General features: G+C 39.0%; 1 long non-coding RNA gene across 6 annotated transcripts in view; it reads left to right on the top strand.

Moving 5' to 3' along the window:
• The window catches only part of LOC112581569, a 144,931-nt gene that overhangs the window by 69,857 nt on the left and 56,413 nt on the right, over positions 1 to 18,661 (top strand). For 5 of the 6 annotated variants that reach the window (XR_006546887.1, XR_006546885.1, XR_006546880.1 and 2 more), the window contains 2 exons: positions 17,195 to 17,419; positions 18,141 to 18,287. This is a non-coding gene — a long non-coding RNA (uncharacterized LOC112581569). The remainder of the gene's footprint in view (positions 1 to 17,194; positions 17,420 to 18,140; positions 18,288 to 18,661) is intronic. The other variant, XR_006546882.1, reaches the window with a different exon arrangement.

The following is an 18,661-nucleotide window of genomic DNA, read 5'->3' on the forward strand; positions in this document are numbered from 1 at the left end:
CAATACTGAGTGTTATTAGCTATGTTTACACGATGGAACATCAACATTTGGCAGAGGGAAACAACTACTGATTCTTTGCTTAAGAAATAAAATATTTCATTATAACATTTGGCAAAGCCAGGAGCCATCATGGTGGGTTTTAATACTATTTCTTCAGTTCCCTTTAGAAGAGTTTGGTGGGGGTGTGTTTCTCTAGACAGAGAAATCTGATTCACAAATATGGTTCCTCTGGAAAACTTTTTTTTTCCTTTTAAAGTAGGAATGTGTCCTGACCCAGGAAAGGATTCTTGATTTAACTTGAGATCCAAAACAACCTGGGGTAACATCATTAAAAAGAGTAAAGTATGATATACTGACAGGATATTTTTCCAGACATGTGAGGTATCATATAAAAACACCAATCTTAAAAGCCATGCTCTCCTATAGGTCTTTTTATCATGCCCCATGACTCCTGGCAAGATGTTATTAATTCTTTGGGCAGCAGGGGTGCATAGTGAAAGGAATTTATATATTCATGACTGAATAAATGAAGTAGATTTCTCTTCCCTCCCAAACTCATTGTTACTGAAGTGGATTCCCGGAAGTGTTGATCCGTTGGTTAGCCAAAAATCTCTGGCTTCATGGATATACATAAGCTCGAACAGATTGTACTTAGTGCCAATTTGGGGTCATGAGAAAAATGAGTGAGCAGAAGAAACTGCAATGAGAAAAAGCCCCAAGAGAGCAGACATGAGGTAGAGACAGAGAAGAGACCACAAAGCCTCTGAAAGACTTAGGTTGATTTTCTAGCGCTAGTTGACATGAGACCCAGCTGAATGCCAGTAGGTGTTCTTGTGTTCCATGAGACCTCTGAGTAGCCCCATTCCCCTTTTGTTCCTTTGATGTGAGCTATTTATTGGGTCTCTGTTCTTACAACCTGGAAAAGAAAAATAGGGTCCCTTACAGAATATGATGAATAATTGTGTTACAAACTATTTACAATGGGAATCTGCCACTTTACTCTGCTTCATGAATAGCCTGGCCTCTCTGACCTATCTCCTGGGCCTTTTATCCACATTTTGTTGCTTTTCTTGTGGATAAGAATTACACAGAGAAGAAGGTATTTGAACTCAAATCACACTGTTTTAACTTGAGCAAATATTGTCTTTAATCAGTTGAACTCCCTTTAAGGAATGGAAACTAACATTTAAGTACAATTGCATGTGCAAAGATCTTTACATCATTAGTTCTTTAGTCCTCACGACTTTGTAAGGTTCAGACTCAGGGAGGTCTATTGGCTTGTTCAATGATCCAAGTTAGAAAATGTTAATGTTTACATTGTAATCTACGTCTCTATTTCTTAATTCAAAACTCTTTCAACGAGATGAGTGACTCACAAAATACAGTACGTTGATTAAATATATGCTATCCAAGATTATTTTAAATATATTATGAATAAATATTTTATAAAGTTACACATTTACTTTAATATATTAGAAAAATAATTAGAATCAGATCTTAGTGAATATATATATACATGTATATAGTAAATAATAGTACAGATGGCATGTATATATGACAAAAATCTTAAAGAGATGATTGAAATTTCAAACTTTCATCAAGTTCATATCAAGTTCCTGTGAAATTATAAACATCTTGAAAATCCATTCAAAAGTGATCCAGTGGCCATATTAAATTCAGATCTGGATGTAAACTAAATATGTCAGGAAAGAAGTCTGTCTCCATATTATGTTGAAATGGTTCATGTATAGAAAGCATTGTTGCATTTTTTTCAAAATTTCATTAGTGTCATTGCTATTAAAGATATTAAAATATAAAAATACAATATTTCTCTGCATCTAATACATGTGCATCAAAATTTTTGAGTAATAATATAAGCAAACATTATAAACTGTTCTAAAGTTTTAGCAGATATTAAAAACACTTAAGCATACACTCAACAACTTTGAACATTTTGAGAAGGGTTTCCAGGTAAATGATAAGACAGGGAGCTTCGTGACATTGTACAGGAGACAGAGATCAAGACCATCCCCATGGAAAAGAAATGCAAAAAAGCAAAATGGCTGTCTGGGGACAGCCTTACAAATAGCTGTGAAAAGAAGAGAAGCGAAAAGCAAAGGAGAAAAGGAAAGATACAAGCATCTGAATGCAGAGTTCCAAAGAATAGCAAGAAGAGATAAGAAAGCCTTCCTCAGCATTCAATGCAAAGAAATAGAGGAAAACAACAGAATGGGAAAGACTAGAGATCTCTTCAAGAAAATTAGAGATACCGAGGGAACATTTCATGCAAAGATGGGCTCGATAAAGGACAGAAATGGTGTGGACCTAACAGAAGCAGAAGATGTCAAGAAGAGGTGGCAAGAATACACAGAAGAACTGTACAAAAAAGATCTTCATGACCCAGATAATCACGATGGTGTGATCACTGACCTAGAGCCAGACATCCTGGAATGTGAAGTCAAGTGGACCTTAGAAAGCATCACTACAAACAAAGCTAGTGGAGGTGATGGAATTCCAGTTGAGCTATTTCAAATCCTGAAAGATGATGCTGTGAAAGTGCTGCACTCAATATGCCAGCAAATTTGGAAAACTCAGCAGTGGCCACAGGACTGGAAAAGGTCAGTTTTCATTCCAATCCCAAAGAAAGGCAATGCGAAAGAATGCTCAAACTACCACACAATTGCACTCATCTCACACACTAGTAAAGTAATGCTCAAAATTCTCCAAGCCAGTCTTCAGCAATACGTGAACCGTATACATGAACTTCCTCATGTTCAAGCTGGTTTTAGAAAAGGCAAAGGAACCAGAGATCAAATTGCTAACATCCGCTGGATCATGCAAAAAGCAAGAGAGTTCCAGAAAAACATCTATTTCTGCTTTATTGCCTATGCCAAAGCCTTTGGCTGTGTGGATCACAATAAACTGTGGAAAATTCTGAAAGAGATGGGAATACCAGACCACCTGACCTGCCTCTTGAGAAATCTGTATGCAGATCAGGAAACAACAGTTAGAACTGGACAGGGAACAACAGACTGGTTCCAAATAGGAAAAGGAGTACATCAAGGCTGTATATTGTCACCCTGCTTATTTAACTTAGATACAGAGTACATCATGAGAAACGCTGGACTGGAAGAAACACAAGCTGGAATCAAGATTGCTGGGAGAAATATCAATAACCTCAGATATGCAGATGACACCAGCCTTATGGCAGAAAGTGAAGAGGAACTAAAAAGCCTCTTGATGAAAGTGAAAGTGGAGAGTGAAAAAGTTGGCTTAAAGCTCAACATTCAGAAAACAAAGATCATGGCATCCGGTCCCATCACTTCATGGGAAATAGGGAAACAGTGGAAACAGGGTCAGACTTTATTTTTGGGGGCTCTAAAATCACTACAGATGGTGATTGCAGCCATGAAATTAAAAGACGCTTACTCCTTGGGAGGAAAGTTATGACCAACCTAGATAGCATATTCAAAAGCAGAGACATCACTTTGCCAACAAAGGTGCATCTAGTCAAGGCTATGCTTTTTCCTGTGGTCATGTATGGATGTGAGAGTTGGACTGTGAAGAAGGCTGAGCACCAAAGAATTGATGCTTTTGAACTGTGGTGTTGGAGAAGACTCTTGAGAGTCCCTTGGACTACAAGAAGATCCAACCAGTCCATTCTGAAGGCGATCAGCCCTGGGATTTCTTTGGAAGGAATGATGCTAAAGCTGAAACTCCAGTACTTTGGCCACCTTATGCGAAGAGTTGACTCATTGGAAAAGACTCTGATGCTGGGAGGGATTGGAGGCAGGAGGAGAAGGGGACGACAGAGGATGAGATGGCTGGATGGCATCACTGACTCAATGGACGTGAGTCTGAGTGAACTCCGGGAGTTGGTGATGGACAGGGAGGCCTTGCGTGCTGCGATTCATGGGATCGTAAAGAGTTGGACATGACTGAGCGACTGAACTAACTAACTAACTAATGTTATAATGAAGGTCAAGGGACTTCAACTTCTAAAGAAATATAATAATCCTTCAGTGATATGCCTGGTGTGTCATACTCAAATGATGAAATGGATCTGGGAAACTAAAATGACCAAGAAATCAAAATGGTTAGTTACCAAACTCTCTGAACACAAACCACAGGAACATTCTCAGCCAAATAGAATATCCTTCTCATATTAAGTCTGAATATCCTTCAGACTGAAATGTGCCATTAAGGGGATTTCTGACACTGAATACTTATAGATGCATGGGGGCCAGAGTATAGTGGCATAGGACTGGATTAAGAAGCAGTCCTGATTCTATTCTCCTAGTTCTATCCTCTATTGAGAGTCTTTGGGTAAAGCTTTCATCATCCGAAGTCTCCATTTCATTGTATCAGAAGCCATGAATAAAAATATCTATATGCTTAGGTCAAAAGATTATTGTTAAGGTTCATTTTACATTGTGATGTGCTACCTGGTAAGCAATGTTATAAAAAAAAAAAAGAAAAATAGTTTAAAAGAAGGCTTACATTTTCTTCCTTATAATGAGCTTTACTTGCCTTACTTTCTCCTATTGGTGTATTTCTTTTAAGAAGGGCAATTATTCTGGAACACAGAATAGCATTCAAAATTTGAAAGTTGGGAGAGTAGCACTGAAGCTTATACGTTATCATATGTAAAGTAGGCAAAAGCTTTTGACTGTGCAGATCATAACAAACTGCGGAACATTGTTAAAGTGATGGGAATACCACACCACCTTACATGTCTCCTAAAGCTGAGCGCCAAAGAATTGATGCTTTTGAACTGTGGTGATGGAGAAGACGCTTGACTGTCCCTTGGACTGCAAGGAGATCCAACCAGTCCATCCTAAAGGAAATTAGTTCTGAATATTCATTGGAAGGACTGGTGCTGAAGCTGAAACTCCAATACTTTGGCCACCTGATGTGAAGAACTGACTCACTGGAAAAGACCCTGATGCTGGGAAAGATTGAAGGCAGTAGGAGAAGGGACAATAGAGGATGAGATGGCTGGATGGCATCACCGACTCGATGGACATGAGTTTGAGTAAGCTCTGGGAGTTGGTGGTGGACAGGGAAGTCCGGCATGCTGCAGTCCATGGGGTCACAGAGAGTAGGACACGAACGAATGAGTGACTGAACTGAACTGAACTGAGAAACCTGTATGCGGGTCAAAAAGCAACAGAACCAGACATAGAACAGAGGACTGGCTCAAAATTGGGAGAGGAGTAAGACAAGGCTGTATCTCGTCACCCTGTTGATTTAACTTATATGCAGAGTACATCATATGAAAGGCCAGACTGGATGAATTACAAGCTGGAATCAAGATTGCCAGGAAAAATACCAACAACCTCAGATATGCAGATGATACCAGTCTACTGGCAGAAAGCAAAGAGGAACTAAAGAGCCTCTTGATGAGGGTGAAAGAGGAGAGTGAAAATGCTGGTTTAAAACTCAACATTTGAAAACCTAAGATCATGGCATCTGGTCCCATCATGTCATGGAAAAGCAGAAGGGGAAAAAGTAGAAACAGAGACAGATTTTAGTTACTTGGTTCCCAAAATCACCCCTGCAGTGAGTGCAGCCATGAAATTAAAAGATGGTTGCTCCTTGGAAAGAAAACTATGACAAACCTACACAGTGCATTGAAAAGCAAAGACATCACTTTACTGACAAAGGTCCATGTAGTCAAAGCTATGATTTTTCCAGTAGTCATGTACAGATGTGAGAGTTGGACCATAAAGAAGGCTAAGCACTGAGGAATTGATGATTTTGAACTGTGGTGCTGGAAAAGAGTTGAGAGTCCCTTGGACTGCAAGGAAATCAAAACAGTCAATCCTAAAGGAAATCAGTCCTGAATACTTATTGGAATGACTGATGCTGAAGCTCCAAAACTTTGGCCACCTGATGGGAAAAGCTGACTCATTAGAAAAGACCCTGTTGCTGGGAAAGATTGAGGGCATGAGGAGAAGGGGACAACAGAGGATAAGATGGTTGGATGTCATCACTGATTCAATGGACATGAATTTGAGCAAACCCCAGGAGATATTGAAGGGCAAAGAAGCCTGGCATGCTGCAGTTCACAGGGTTGCAAAGAGTTGCACATGAATTAGCAGCTACACAACAACAACAAAATAGATAGCTAGTGGGAAGTTTGCAACAGCCTGATGGGGTGGGTTGCGGTGAGAGGTGAGGAGAGGTTCAAGAGGGAGGAAATATATGTATTATGGCTGATTCTCATTGTTGTATGGAAGAAGCCAACACAATATTGTAAAATAATTATCCTCCAATTAAAAATAAATTTGTAAAAAATTTAAGGTTGGGGACATGTTTACAATGGGAGATAGGGAAATCCTATATTAAAGAAGGGATTGTTTTTTCAAAGACCCATTACAGCAGATTAGGTGGTTTACTGGATGAGATGGTCCAGCTTAAAAAACTGCACTTGGAATTCTAAGCAGAAATGTGTTTATCTTTCACAACATAGGCTCCACTAGCCTAGTGAACTATTTGAAGTAAGGAATTCATGCTCTGCATCTGGCTCATGCCAGTCATCACTAGCTAGTTTGAAAATGCTGCCTCTCCTTTCTTTTTATTGACAACGTGGATCTTGCTGAGGTTCTGAAAATCTGTGTAATTGTTTTGTTTTCTAAGTCCTCATAGAGTATTTTTTCAAGGTAATATCATTCTAGAAGAAGCTTTAATCAACAGGCTTGCCAAGTGAGATGGATGCTCAGTTACATGTAAATATAAAAGGACTTTTTTTTTCTGTTTAATTACCTTAGAAATAGTTCTGTATGCCTTGATAAACTGACTTCACTTTTACCTAAGATAAACACTGCCCTTGAAAATCACTTGATACCTTTTGCCCTTGGTTAGAAGTCAAATCTGATGAACATTTCTAAAAGCCATTTCTCTTTCAAATGACCTATGGAGGTTGCTTCCAGTACTGAGATTCTAAATTGCCTTTTATTTCTCGGTAATATGCTTCTGCTCCACTATATGGAAGAAATGTTGCTTATTATACCCTCTAGTGGTGATTGTGACATTCTTAAAAATATTTTTATTGCATTCTTTGGCCTTTTCCTATAAACTTGCTATATATTTACTTTAAAATATATGTATATGATTCTTTGACTTTATACTGTAAATTGTACAGTATAAAAGAAATTTATCAATCTATGCTGCTGCTGCTGCTGCTAAGTCACTTCAGTCGTATCTGACTCTGTGAGACCCCATAGACAGCAGCCCACCAGGCTCCCCTGTAAAGATACAAAAAATGTAAATCATTTGCATTACATTTAGTGTTTATAAATACATCACAAATAGGTTTATAGATTGATCCATTTTCCTCACATTTCATATACTGCAGTTTTATTCCAATTTTAAAAATATGTCTTATTCTTCTCTTCCATTTGGAATAGTCAGTAAGCAGTTATTCACACCACTGGAGGAAGTATATATAGACTTCTACATATCCCAAAATGTCATTATATTTTGGTTTAGAGTCCTTCTTTACTCATACTTAGTCATGAGTACATCTCATTTTCTAAGAATTCACAACATTTGAAATAAAATAAGGAAGCCACCCATGGAACTTCTGATTCTACAGGAACTAGGAATTTGTCACTCCTTCCTTTTTCACTCTGCATTCTCCACCCCAAGAAGGACAAGGGAACATTTTTTAAATAGAGGATAAATACACATTTTGAAAGAACATCTGCCAAGATTGTTGCTATGTCTCTGTCTACATTCTTCTCAGGTAAAAATTTAATTAGGTATTTTCTTCTAAACTTCTTGCTTTCAAATTCCTAATCAGTTACAGTCTGTATATAGATGATGAGAATAAAGACAGTTAAGAAAAATAAAGGAGACAAGCAGAACAGGTGGTTCTCAACAAAAACTTGAAATTAAGAGTTGTCTGCAACTGAGAGTAATCAAGAGATAACCATAAATTAAAATGACTTTAATAAATAGATAAAAATGTCTTGTTTCTGGATAAAAAAGACTCAGTATTTTTAGATATCAATTTTCCTAGATTAATCCATAAATTAATTGACAATCCAGTAGAATGTTAATATACTTTGATCAAAGTATATTTTGACCAAAGTATTTATGTATGTTTCTAAAGTTTATCTGAAAGAATATGCAAATGAAAATAGCGAAGAAGAGCAAAATTAAAATAAGGATACTAGAGGGAAGGACTAGATTTAATGTGTTTGAATACGATATGAAGCTGTAATAAAAAAAAGCATGTTATGAGCCTGCTAAAAGAGACGTGTATCAGTGGAATAGGAAAACAAACAGTGATATTTTAGTAAATGCTAATACTGACATTTTGAATCGGTGAACAAAGAAGGATTAAAACAACTATTTGGAGAAAAACTACAAAATCTTCCTTCTTTTCTCTTCACATCAAAATATATTCCCGTTAGATCTATGAGTTAAATTTTGAAAGACAAAATACTAGAAATAAATAAGAATTAGTATGTTAGTAAGTCTTGGAGTTAGGAAGGCATTTATAAGCATGTGAAACCCAGAGACCATAAAGAAAAATATCTGTAAATATACTACTGCATATATTTAAATGTTGGACTTATTCATTAAAATATTTCATAATTATAGTCAGAAGTCCAAAACTGGAGAAACATTAATGTTTGTGAAGACAAAGTGCTAATTTTCTAATTTACAAAGAGCTCTCTTATGTTACTAAGAGAAAGAAAACCCAATAGAAAAATTGGCAAAGTATGTAAATCAGAAAACCACAGATGAACAAATATAAATGAACAGAAATCAATGAAAAATCTTGCACCACCTCACTAATGAATACAGAAACAGAAATCTAAATAAGCTTAACAATCTCATCTGATCAACTGGGAAAAGATGAAAAGAGTTGGTAATACAGAATGTTTAACGTAGTGAATTTCGGCACTGTAGGTAGGAATGTAAATTAATATAATATTTTGGGGGGTAAAGTTGGCAATATTTATTACAATGTTTCTGACTCAGTTATTTCACTTCTACAATTTTAGGACTTTATTCTACAGAAATACTTCACATGAATATTCAGAGATATATGTATAAAGCTGTCTTTATATTATTAAAAAATGACCCAAATACCACTGTGGAAGAAAGTATAGCATGCCCTCCTAAAGATAAATAAATAAACATAGTAACTTAATATAACATGGTAATTTCACATGATCTAGCAATTCCACTTCTGGGCATATACCCAAAAAAAACATGAAAGCAGGGACTCAGATGCTTGTACACACATGTTCAAGCATTATTCTCAACTGCCAAAGGTAAAAACAATCCAAGTGTCCATCTGTGAATGGATAAATAAAATATATTACAGTTTGACCCTGAACAACACAGATTTGAATTGCCTGGGTCCATTTATCAGAGAAGGCAATGGCACCCCACTCCAGTACTCTTGCCTGGAAAATCCCATGGACAGAGGAGCCTGGTAGGCTGCAGTCCATGGGGTCGCGAAGAGTCGGACACGACTGAGCGACTTCACTTTCACTTTTCACTTTCATGCATTGGAGAAGGAAATGGCAACCCACTCCAGTGTTCTTGCCTGGGGAATCCCAGGGACGGGGGAGCCTGGTAGCTGCCGTCTATGGGGTCACACAGAGTCGGACACGACTGAAGTGACTTAGCAGCAGTAGCAGGGTCCATTTATACATGAATTTTTTTTCAGTAGTAAATACTGCAGTACTGCATGATCTGCGGTTGGTTAAATCTGTGGATGTGAAATGGCAATATGGAGGAAACTTGAATATCAGATCAGATCAGTGGCTCAGTCGTGTCCGACTCTTTGCGACCCCATGAATCGCAGCACGCCAGGCCTCCCTGTCCATCACCAACTCCCGGAGTTCACTGAGACTCACGAGGGCCAAATATAAGTTACACGTGGATTTTTGACTGCATATAGAGTGTTGCTACTTGGAATGATGTACAAAATGCATTGTGAAGTGAAATGAAGAAATAGAAGTGGAAATTGCATTATAGTTGTTTTATATATTTCTTTTATAAAATAATGATACATCCAGTTAACCAAGGGTAAGTCTATCTAAACTATATGATAGAAAAATCACCTTTGTGATTGTCTTCTTGGAAATATGGAGTCAGATTGCACTCTTGTACCTATGAGTTGGGTTTCCTGTAAGCAATGAATATTCTCTGCTGTCAATCATACTAGGAAGAGATTGATTCATCCAGGGACAGAAAATGGGGACATAGTGAGCAAGAATTAATTCGACTGAGATAAGGAAAAGATTTTCCTCCTTTCTCTGGGCTTGAGAATTGCCAGACTAGGAGCCCTGCCCTCTGCTCTATCATATGGAGACAATTTGATGACAAGTTAGGAAGGTGTCTTCTCTGGTGCCTCAGAGGGTAAAGCATCTGCCTGCAATGTGGGAGACCTGGGTTCGATCCCTGGGTCAGGAAGATCCCCTGGAGAAGGAAATGGCAACCCACTCTGGTACTTTTGCCTGGAAAATCCCATGGACAGAGAAGCCTGATAGGCTACAGTCCATGGGATCACAAAGAGTCAGACACAGCTGAGCAAATTCACTTCACTTCACTTCACTTCACTTAGGAAGGTGGTTCAACCCATAGAGGACCCAAAGAAGGCTGGACACGAGCTGTAGCAGCAATTTATTTTTCATATCGGACTTCCCTTCCATTTGTCCCTGTCCTTCTATAAGGTCAGCAGGCTGAAGAAAAATTATTGGAGAGGCTGTGTCCATGCTAGTGGACAGTGGTAACTGCCAAAGAGCTCCCATGTCCTGTGGAGTAAAGATGGTGAGTTTCATCTCCAGAGCAAAGAGGGGCAGTTTAACAGGAAGAGAGGACCAGAAGGGAAGAACCTCAGGGACATGTTCCTTAGAAGATGTTAGGTACCGAAAACCATTAGAAACATATGAGAAACAGTCTTTGCAGGAGATTCTTCTTCATCACTGAGAAACTTGGGGAGAGGTCCCACCATCAGGGTTTGGATTAGAATAATTTTAATCCAGATATTATCTTGGGTCTTTCTGACCTTTAAAGATGGTTCAACACCCAGCTTCAATGTCAAGTCCGGTAGATTTCAAAACTGTCCCAAAGGTTCTGTGAATTCAAGGGGATAAGGCAGGAAAGAAGGGACTTACAACTCATGGCTCCCTCTAGTGGGGATTCCCTCTGCTGCTGCTGCTAAGCCGCTTCAGTCGTGTCCGACTCTGTGTGACCCCATGGACGGCAGCCCACCAGGCTCCCCCATCCCTGGGATTCTCCAGGCAAGAACACTGGAGTGGGTTGCCATCTCCTTCTCCAATGCATGAAAGTGAAAAGTGAAAGTGAAGTCGCTCAGTCGTGTCCGACTCTTTGCAACTCCATGGACTGCAGCCTACCAGGCTCCTCTGTCCATGGGATTTTCTAGGCAAGAGTACTGGAGTGGCTTGCCATTGGACTCCCTCTACCTAGCCTCAACATGGCTTTGACACTCAGCCCCAGGACCTATTCTCACAAGGAAAGCTGATTCACACCAAGCATTCTGTGGATCTAACAATCTTTACTATACCACTGGGGGTCATGGAAGAGGTGGCATCACCACTGCATACAAATGACATGAAGCCCCCATGAGAGACCCTGGTCTCTGTGCTTCTTGGTACCTCAGCACCATGGATTCTCTTAACTCCTCCTCGTACATTCTCACAGTCTCCTTTCTCCTCCCCCTCATTTATTTCCTCCTGATTATTTCTTCTCCACTCTTCCCTCTGCCAATGTTTAAATGAAAAAAGAACTCCTCTCCTTGTCTCACACAGAGCAGTTCTTCCCTATTCTCTGTGTATCACATCTTGGCCAATCACTTTAAGGGTTCACCTTTCAACTCAGTCATTAATTAAGGTCTTAGGCATCTTTTCATGTGATTTTTGGCCATCAATATGTCTTCTCTGGAGAAATGTTTATTTAGCTCTTGTATCCATTTGTTGATTGAGTTGTTTGCTTTTTTGATATTGAGTGGCATGAGCTGTTTGTGTATATTAGAGATTAATCCCTTGTCAATTGCCTCATTTGCAAATATTTTTTCCCATTCTGTGGGTTATGCTTTTGTTTTGTTTATGATTTCCTTTGCCCTGTAAAAGCTTCTAAGTTTAATTAGGTCCCGTTTGTTTATTTTTGCTTTTATTTTCGTTACTCTAGGAGGTGGATTCAAAAAACATTGCTGCAATTAATGTCAAAGAGTATGCTGCCCATGTTTTTCTCTAATGGCTTTATAGTATCAAGTCTTACATTTAGGCCTTTAATGCATTTTGAGTTTATTTTTGTGTATGGTGTCAGAGAATGCTCAGATTTCATTCTGTTACATGTGGTTATCCAGTTTTTCCAGCACCACTTACTCAGTGTTAGTCACTCAGTCACATCCGACTTTTTGACCCTATGGAGTGTATTGCCTGCCAGGCTCCTCAGTCCATGGAATTCTCCAGGCAAGAATACTGGAGTGGGTAGCCATGCCCTTCTCCAAAGGTCTTTCTGACCCAGGTATCAAACCCAGGCCTCGTTCATTGCAGGCATTCTTTACCATCTGAACCAGAGACTGTTTTTTTCCATTGTATATTCTCACCTCCTTTGTCATAGATTAATTGATGGTGAGTATGTGGGTTTACTTCCAGGCTTTCTGTCCTGTTCTTGAATTTTCACAAAAAAAAGGATATATTTCTTTCCTCTGGAACTTCAGAAATCTACCTCTTGCCCTTGGGGAGCTCACAGTGCACAGAACGAAGGTATGAACCCCAGTGTGAAACAACTGATCAGTACAGCTTGTTTCACTAGCAATCCAAAGAACGGAGATGTCTAATTGCATTATCTGTGCTTGTCGAATTAATTTTATATGGCTGTGAAATATTTTCCAAGTGACAGTAGACCTACTTCCTGTCTCCCTAGAACCATAAGTTGCCAGAAGTTCCTAGTTTTGATGGATCTTCCTAATGGGATCCTTCTAATAAAACTGGCATTTGATTTTCTCTGTCATTCATGCTGCAATTTATTTTTTGTTAGGTTTTAATTGAAAACATCCACATATTTCCTCTGGAGTTATAATGCCAAGGAGCCGGTTATAGTAGTAGACATACTTTCCTGCTCATCCTGATAAGAAAATACAGGGAATTTTAATTCTACCTGTTTTTCCCCCTAGATTTAGAATGTAAATTCTTTCTACGTATTTATGAAACAAGACAAGCTGATAGCAAGAGCGGTACTCAGTAATTGGAAAGTCAGCTACTTTTTATCTCTTGGTTAAAAAGAGGAAGTAGGTCAGTTCTTTCTTAATATTATTAGCAAATACTATTTAGGATGATACATCATCATGCTGCTGCTGCTGCTTCTGCTGCTAAGTCGCTTCAGTCGTGTCCGACTCTGTGCGACCCCATAGATGGCAGCCCACCAGGCTCCTCTGTCCATGGGATTCTCCAGGCAAGAACACTGGAGTGGGTTGCCATTTCCTCCTCCAATGCATGAAAGTGAAAAGTCAAAGTGAAGTCGCTCAGTCGTGTCCAACTCTTAGCAACCCCATGGACTGCAGCCTACCAGGCTCATCTGTCCATGGGATTTTCCAGGCAAGAGTACTGGAGTGGGGTGCCATTGCCTTCTCCGATACATCATCATAGGATGATACAAATTACTAGGGGAAAGACATTGTAAAGTTGATTTTCAAGCAAGAGGCAATAGCTAACTTATTTTTCTTAAATATATTAAGAATGCAGTGACCAGTTTTTCAGTAATCAAAGTCTGAATCCTTTTTTGTTCAAACTAATTTTTTAATTAGTTTTTTTTTGATACCTTACCAAAAAAACTAACAAAAACTAAACTAACTCAGCAAGCCATTTTCACTACTCAGATCAAGCACCTGCTAGAAGGGTTTGTTCAGATGCATTTGTTGCTATTCAGTTGCTAAGTCGTGTCCATGCATCTGAACATATTTCAGCCATATACCACAAGTGTATGTGATGGAGAGAGAAATATAAATGTGAGAATAAAATATTTATGGCATGGAATTACTCATGCCCATTTGTTTATATAGCCTTCTGTGTGTGTTTCTATCACAGACGTGAAACTAAAATTCGAGTAGATCCCTCTGCATTTGAGTCTTCTGGTGAGGAAATTTAAATTGCCCATCTACTAATTTTTTTTGCATTTGAGATAAATCATGAGGTATTTATAAATATCATTTCAAAGGCTAAGAGATGGTATCTGTGTATTTGGCTTATTACTAAACCAAGAAGAAGTTTGTTTTAGAAGCAATATGATTCTCCAACAGCCTCCATGTTTGCATACATCAGAATTGATGGCAGTTTGGAAGCCAAATACAAAAGCAAACATTTCTCAGGAAGAACTACAATTTGCTGCCATCCATGTCTATCAAACTCTGGGTGAAACATTTCCGAAAACCTACTTCTCAGCCTTGATCCTAAATGGCTTAGAAGGCTGGTGACCTCATCCTTTGATGTTTAAAAAAGAAGGAAACTATATTTCAACCAAAGAGGCTAGAAAACATTAAAACTGCTCAAACTGGAAATTTCCACAACATCTGACAACCCACCAAAAGCCACTGAGACAAACATGCTCTCAAGTGCTGTCCTGCTTCCAGTTTCCTGTGCTTTCTGCAAGTACTTCAGTTTTTCAATCTGCTTCTGGAGAATGCTGGCCACTGTTTCAGGGGAAATGCTTCCGTGACTATTGTAACGAGCTGAATTCTTGCCCAGACCAGGGAGATCCTAGACACTAGCCTGTGGACAACTGCTGCAAGTGAAGTCAGGAATCTGATCCGCAGGAGCGGCTTTTAGGTCTGTCATTGTTTCAGAGTCCATGAGCTTTAAGACTGGGAATTAAAGCAAGAACACTAGAGGCTGAGTGCCTAACTCCTATCAGTGCCTAACCATCTTCAAAGATGCGAGAACTCAGCTCTGAGCACATTTTCAGTAGTTCTTTGCTTGCTGTTTCCACAATTAATGAACGCCCCTTTTGATTCTGCAGTTCTGTAAATCCGTGGATGATTTAACCTGAATCATGACCCTATTACTTGGTAGTTAAGAAGAATGACTACGAATAGAATAGACTCAGTAAAGTTGAGTCTCCCAAGGATATTTGTCAGTTATTGCGGATCCATTGGACTTCCATGGCTCTCAACCCTCAGTTGTTTATATTCCTGAAACATTTGAATCCTTTACGTGATCTATTTTCAGAATGCTGCTGCTAAGTCGCTTCAGTCGTGTCCGACTCTGTGCGACCCCATAGACGGCAGCCCACCAGGCTCCCCCGTCCCTGGGATTCTCCAGGCAAGAACACTGGAGTGGGTTGCCATTTCCTTCTCCAATTTTCAGAATAGATCAGCCAATTTAATTTGTAGTTACATTAGTTACATTGCAACCTGAACTTCGATTTTTGATGTCGCAACTCTTGGTAGACTCCTCTGGAAGATGATCATAATAATAACTAGCATTCGGTGAGCTCTTCCTATGTGGTAGCTCTTTTACAGCCATCATTTGTCACAGAAATTCTGGGAGACAGGCACTAATATTAGCCCCACTATACAGATGATTAAACAGAATCAGAGAGATTAAGTTACTATCCCAAGGTCACACAGTGGTTGAACTGAGACTTGAACCCAAGCAGTGTAACTGCAGAAACTGTATCTCTGTAAAAGTCAAGTAAGGTGTAATCCCCTGACCAGAATGTCTGGGAAAAAATTAAATGCTCCAAGTAGTAGGATGACTGAATAAATTATGGTTTACCCATGCAATGAAATATCAGGTAATAATAAAACAAAATAATAGTTTTATGAATATGCAATGGTATGAGAAAATGCTAAAATGTAACATTAAATGAAAAGGTGCTGCACAGTAAAATCTCAATTTTGTACTTAAGAAAAATAGATAATAGAATGCCAATGTTGATTATCTCTAGAAATTGGATGAAAGGTGATTTTAGTTTTTTCTTTATGCTTCTCTGTATCTTCTAAATTTTTGGAAGTGGCCATCATCAGGAAAGTGAGTTCAGTCATGTCTGACTCTTTGCAACCCCATGGACTATACAGTCCATGGAATTCTCCAGACCAGAAACTGGAGTGGGTAGCCACTCCTTCTCCAGGGGATCTTCCCAACCCTGTGGAAGTGGCCATATATTACCTTAAATTCCAAAAATTAAGGTATAGTGAAGCATGAAAATGTCTGAAATTCACTTCTTCTAATTTCTAGCATTGAAGAAAAAGGAGTCTGTTTCTGTTTTGTCTGAGACAGTGATGTCCACCTGTACCCAGACGTATGTGGCCTCTTATCCAGACCTTTGACTGGATTAGACTCCTTAATTTTCATAAGAAAATGTCAATTCTACCACCAGCTCAGCTGACACTGATAGATGTGTCCTTCATTGTCCTCATAGATTATCTATACTCGAGCATCTCTCCACAGAGGATAACCTTGAACTCTGCTGTCCCAGAGAGCTTGATTACTTTATATATGTTTATATATTATATTCATGTGTATTATTATATCTGAATATATATTATATATTCAGATAAAACTCCCAGATGGCCATATTGTCTATTTCTCTGGGACTTAACATTTTATCATTGATCCTTACATCTGTATCCTACAACCACCTTGCCGAGCTCCTCACAAAATTATGTTTGCTGAGCTGAGTTTAGCCCCAAAACCATGAGCTTGCAGTGAAGAATCTTATAAGTAAGAGCCCTATTGCATTAAATGTAGAAGAACTGTTGAAACAGTTGTTCACCATATCATTACACTATAAAAGGGAATTTTTCCTAAGTCAAAAGTCATCATGATCTTTCTAAGCAATAGATTTGTTTTAATCTTATGGACACTATAATGTGTATCATCAACTTAAAAATTACAGATCACAAATAAACCTCTGTCTTAGCTGCTGTAAAGTCCTGGGCCAGATACATGGTGTTCCTCCAACAAATGTCCAGATGCTTGTTTGTTGAACTGATCTCTGATTTTCTTCTGGCATTGACTTTCTCCTTTTTTTTTTTTTTTTTTCATTTTTATGTGCTCCTTCAAACCATATGAGGAAGGGGAGAGTAGAAATAAATGGATAGATAAATGAATTAAAGCAAATTTGTGTTGGAAACTTAAGGCTATGATTTCAAATCAGCACAATGAGCATGAGAGTTTTATTCCTTCATCTGTTTTCCTAGAACAATTTACAGAGATTCAAGAGTTGGTGACATGATGATGACATGGAAAATGGAAGATTTTCCCCACTGCTATTTGTTTTAAAGAAAAATGACAGAGGTCAAGTCCTGGGTTGATGTACTGCTCTGACAAGATCCACTGTGACACTGGGAACACCCTAACATGAACTGTTTTCTCAGGAAACAGGCCAACTGCTTTGATCTCAAGTGGACAAATCAGAAAGGCAGGTAGGAATGACTTGTTCCTCTGTAATTTTACAAGCTCAAATTCTACATTGCATCCAGTTGTTTCACAAGCTCCTGTACTTACAAACTTTCAACTTCAGAAAAGCGAACACAAAGCCCCAAATGAGAACAAAGGCGTGCAGGCTCTGCCTTCCCCACAACAACAGTCTGATCACTTGAGCAGAGCACTCTTGCTCCCGGTACCAATAAATTTACCTGCTCACACGTGAGAGAGCTTCTGCAGTTGCTTTCCCCATTACCTTGTCCTCGCAGGATTTCCATCATCTGTTGTTTTTTTCCATTCAGTCTTTAAGTAAGGTGTTTCACCTTCCCCTGGAGGCAGCACTTGATCTCTTTCTTTCCTGTAAACAGCAGTGTGGCCTGTCTTAACATTCTCTCCAGAACAATTTTTCCTCTCTAAAGTGCTGAGTCACTGAAGGGAGGAAGAGACATTCTGTGGGCAGCAGTAGTCAACTGAGAAAACAATCATTTCCCAGGACTTAAAGAGTGAGCAAATTCGAAAAGTGGGCAAGAAGTCTGTTCAGGGTGAAAGGTACAAAGTCCTTTTCACATAGTCTGTGGAAGATCATCTTTCATAAATGAAAAAGGTGTGAGTGGAAAATTCTTTTATTTTGCAGCAGCGGGGTAGTGCATCAGCCCTGGGCTGGGATTTCAGAGAGTTCTCTTGAGTTCTTAGCCTTCCTTCCTGGGCTCTGCCTTTCAGTTTTTCACCAGTTCAATGGGAAGATGACCTCTGCTCCTACTGCAAGAGAAGGGTACCGACAGACTGAGTGTATGGGAGTTCTGAGTTTTGGGACACCTGGATTTGACTGTTGATCTTCAAATATCCACTGCTTCAAAATCAGTCTAGGTACATTTGAACTTTTTATTTTGTATTTCTCAAAGGCTACTGAATTAAACTGTTTGAGAATGAAATGGGCAGGATATACAGGAAAATTCTGACACTATAAAGCTTTTAAAATGGAGACTGATGGCAATTTCTTGTGAATCAAAAATATCACAAAATAAAAACAGTTTAAAAATGATTATTAGCCCTACCCAAACTCAGGGTGGCTTCCCATACAGTAATGTGTGTGATATTTCCACAGCCTCCTTTTCAAACCTTGAGGCTGCTGCTGTTGCTAAGTCGCTTCAGTCGTGTCCAATTCTGTGCGACCCTAGATACGGCCTCCTACCAGGCTCCCCTGTCCCTGGGATTCTCCAGGCAAGAACACTGGAGTGGGT

The sequence above is a fragment of the Bubalus bubalis genome, chromosome 2 (genome assembly GCF_019923935.1).
Source record: "Bubalus bubalis isolate 160015118507 breed Murrah chromosome 2, NDDB_SH_1, whole genome shotgun sequence".
NCBI classification, from domain to species: Eukaryota; Metazoa; Chordata; class Mammalia; order Artiodactyla; family Bovidae; genus Bubalus; species Bubalus bubalis.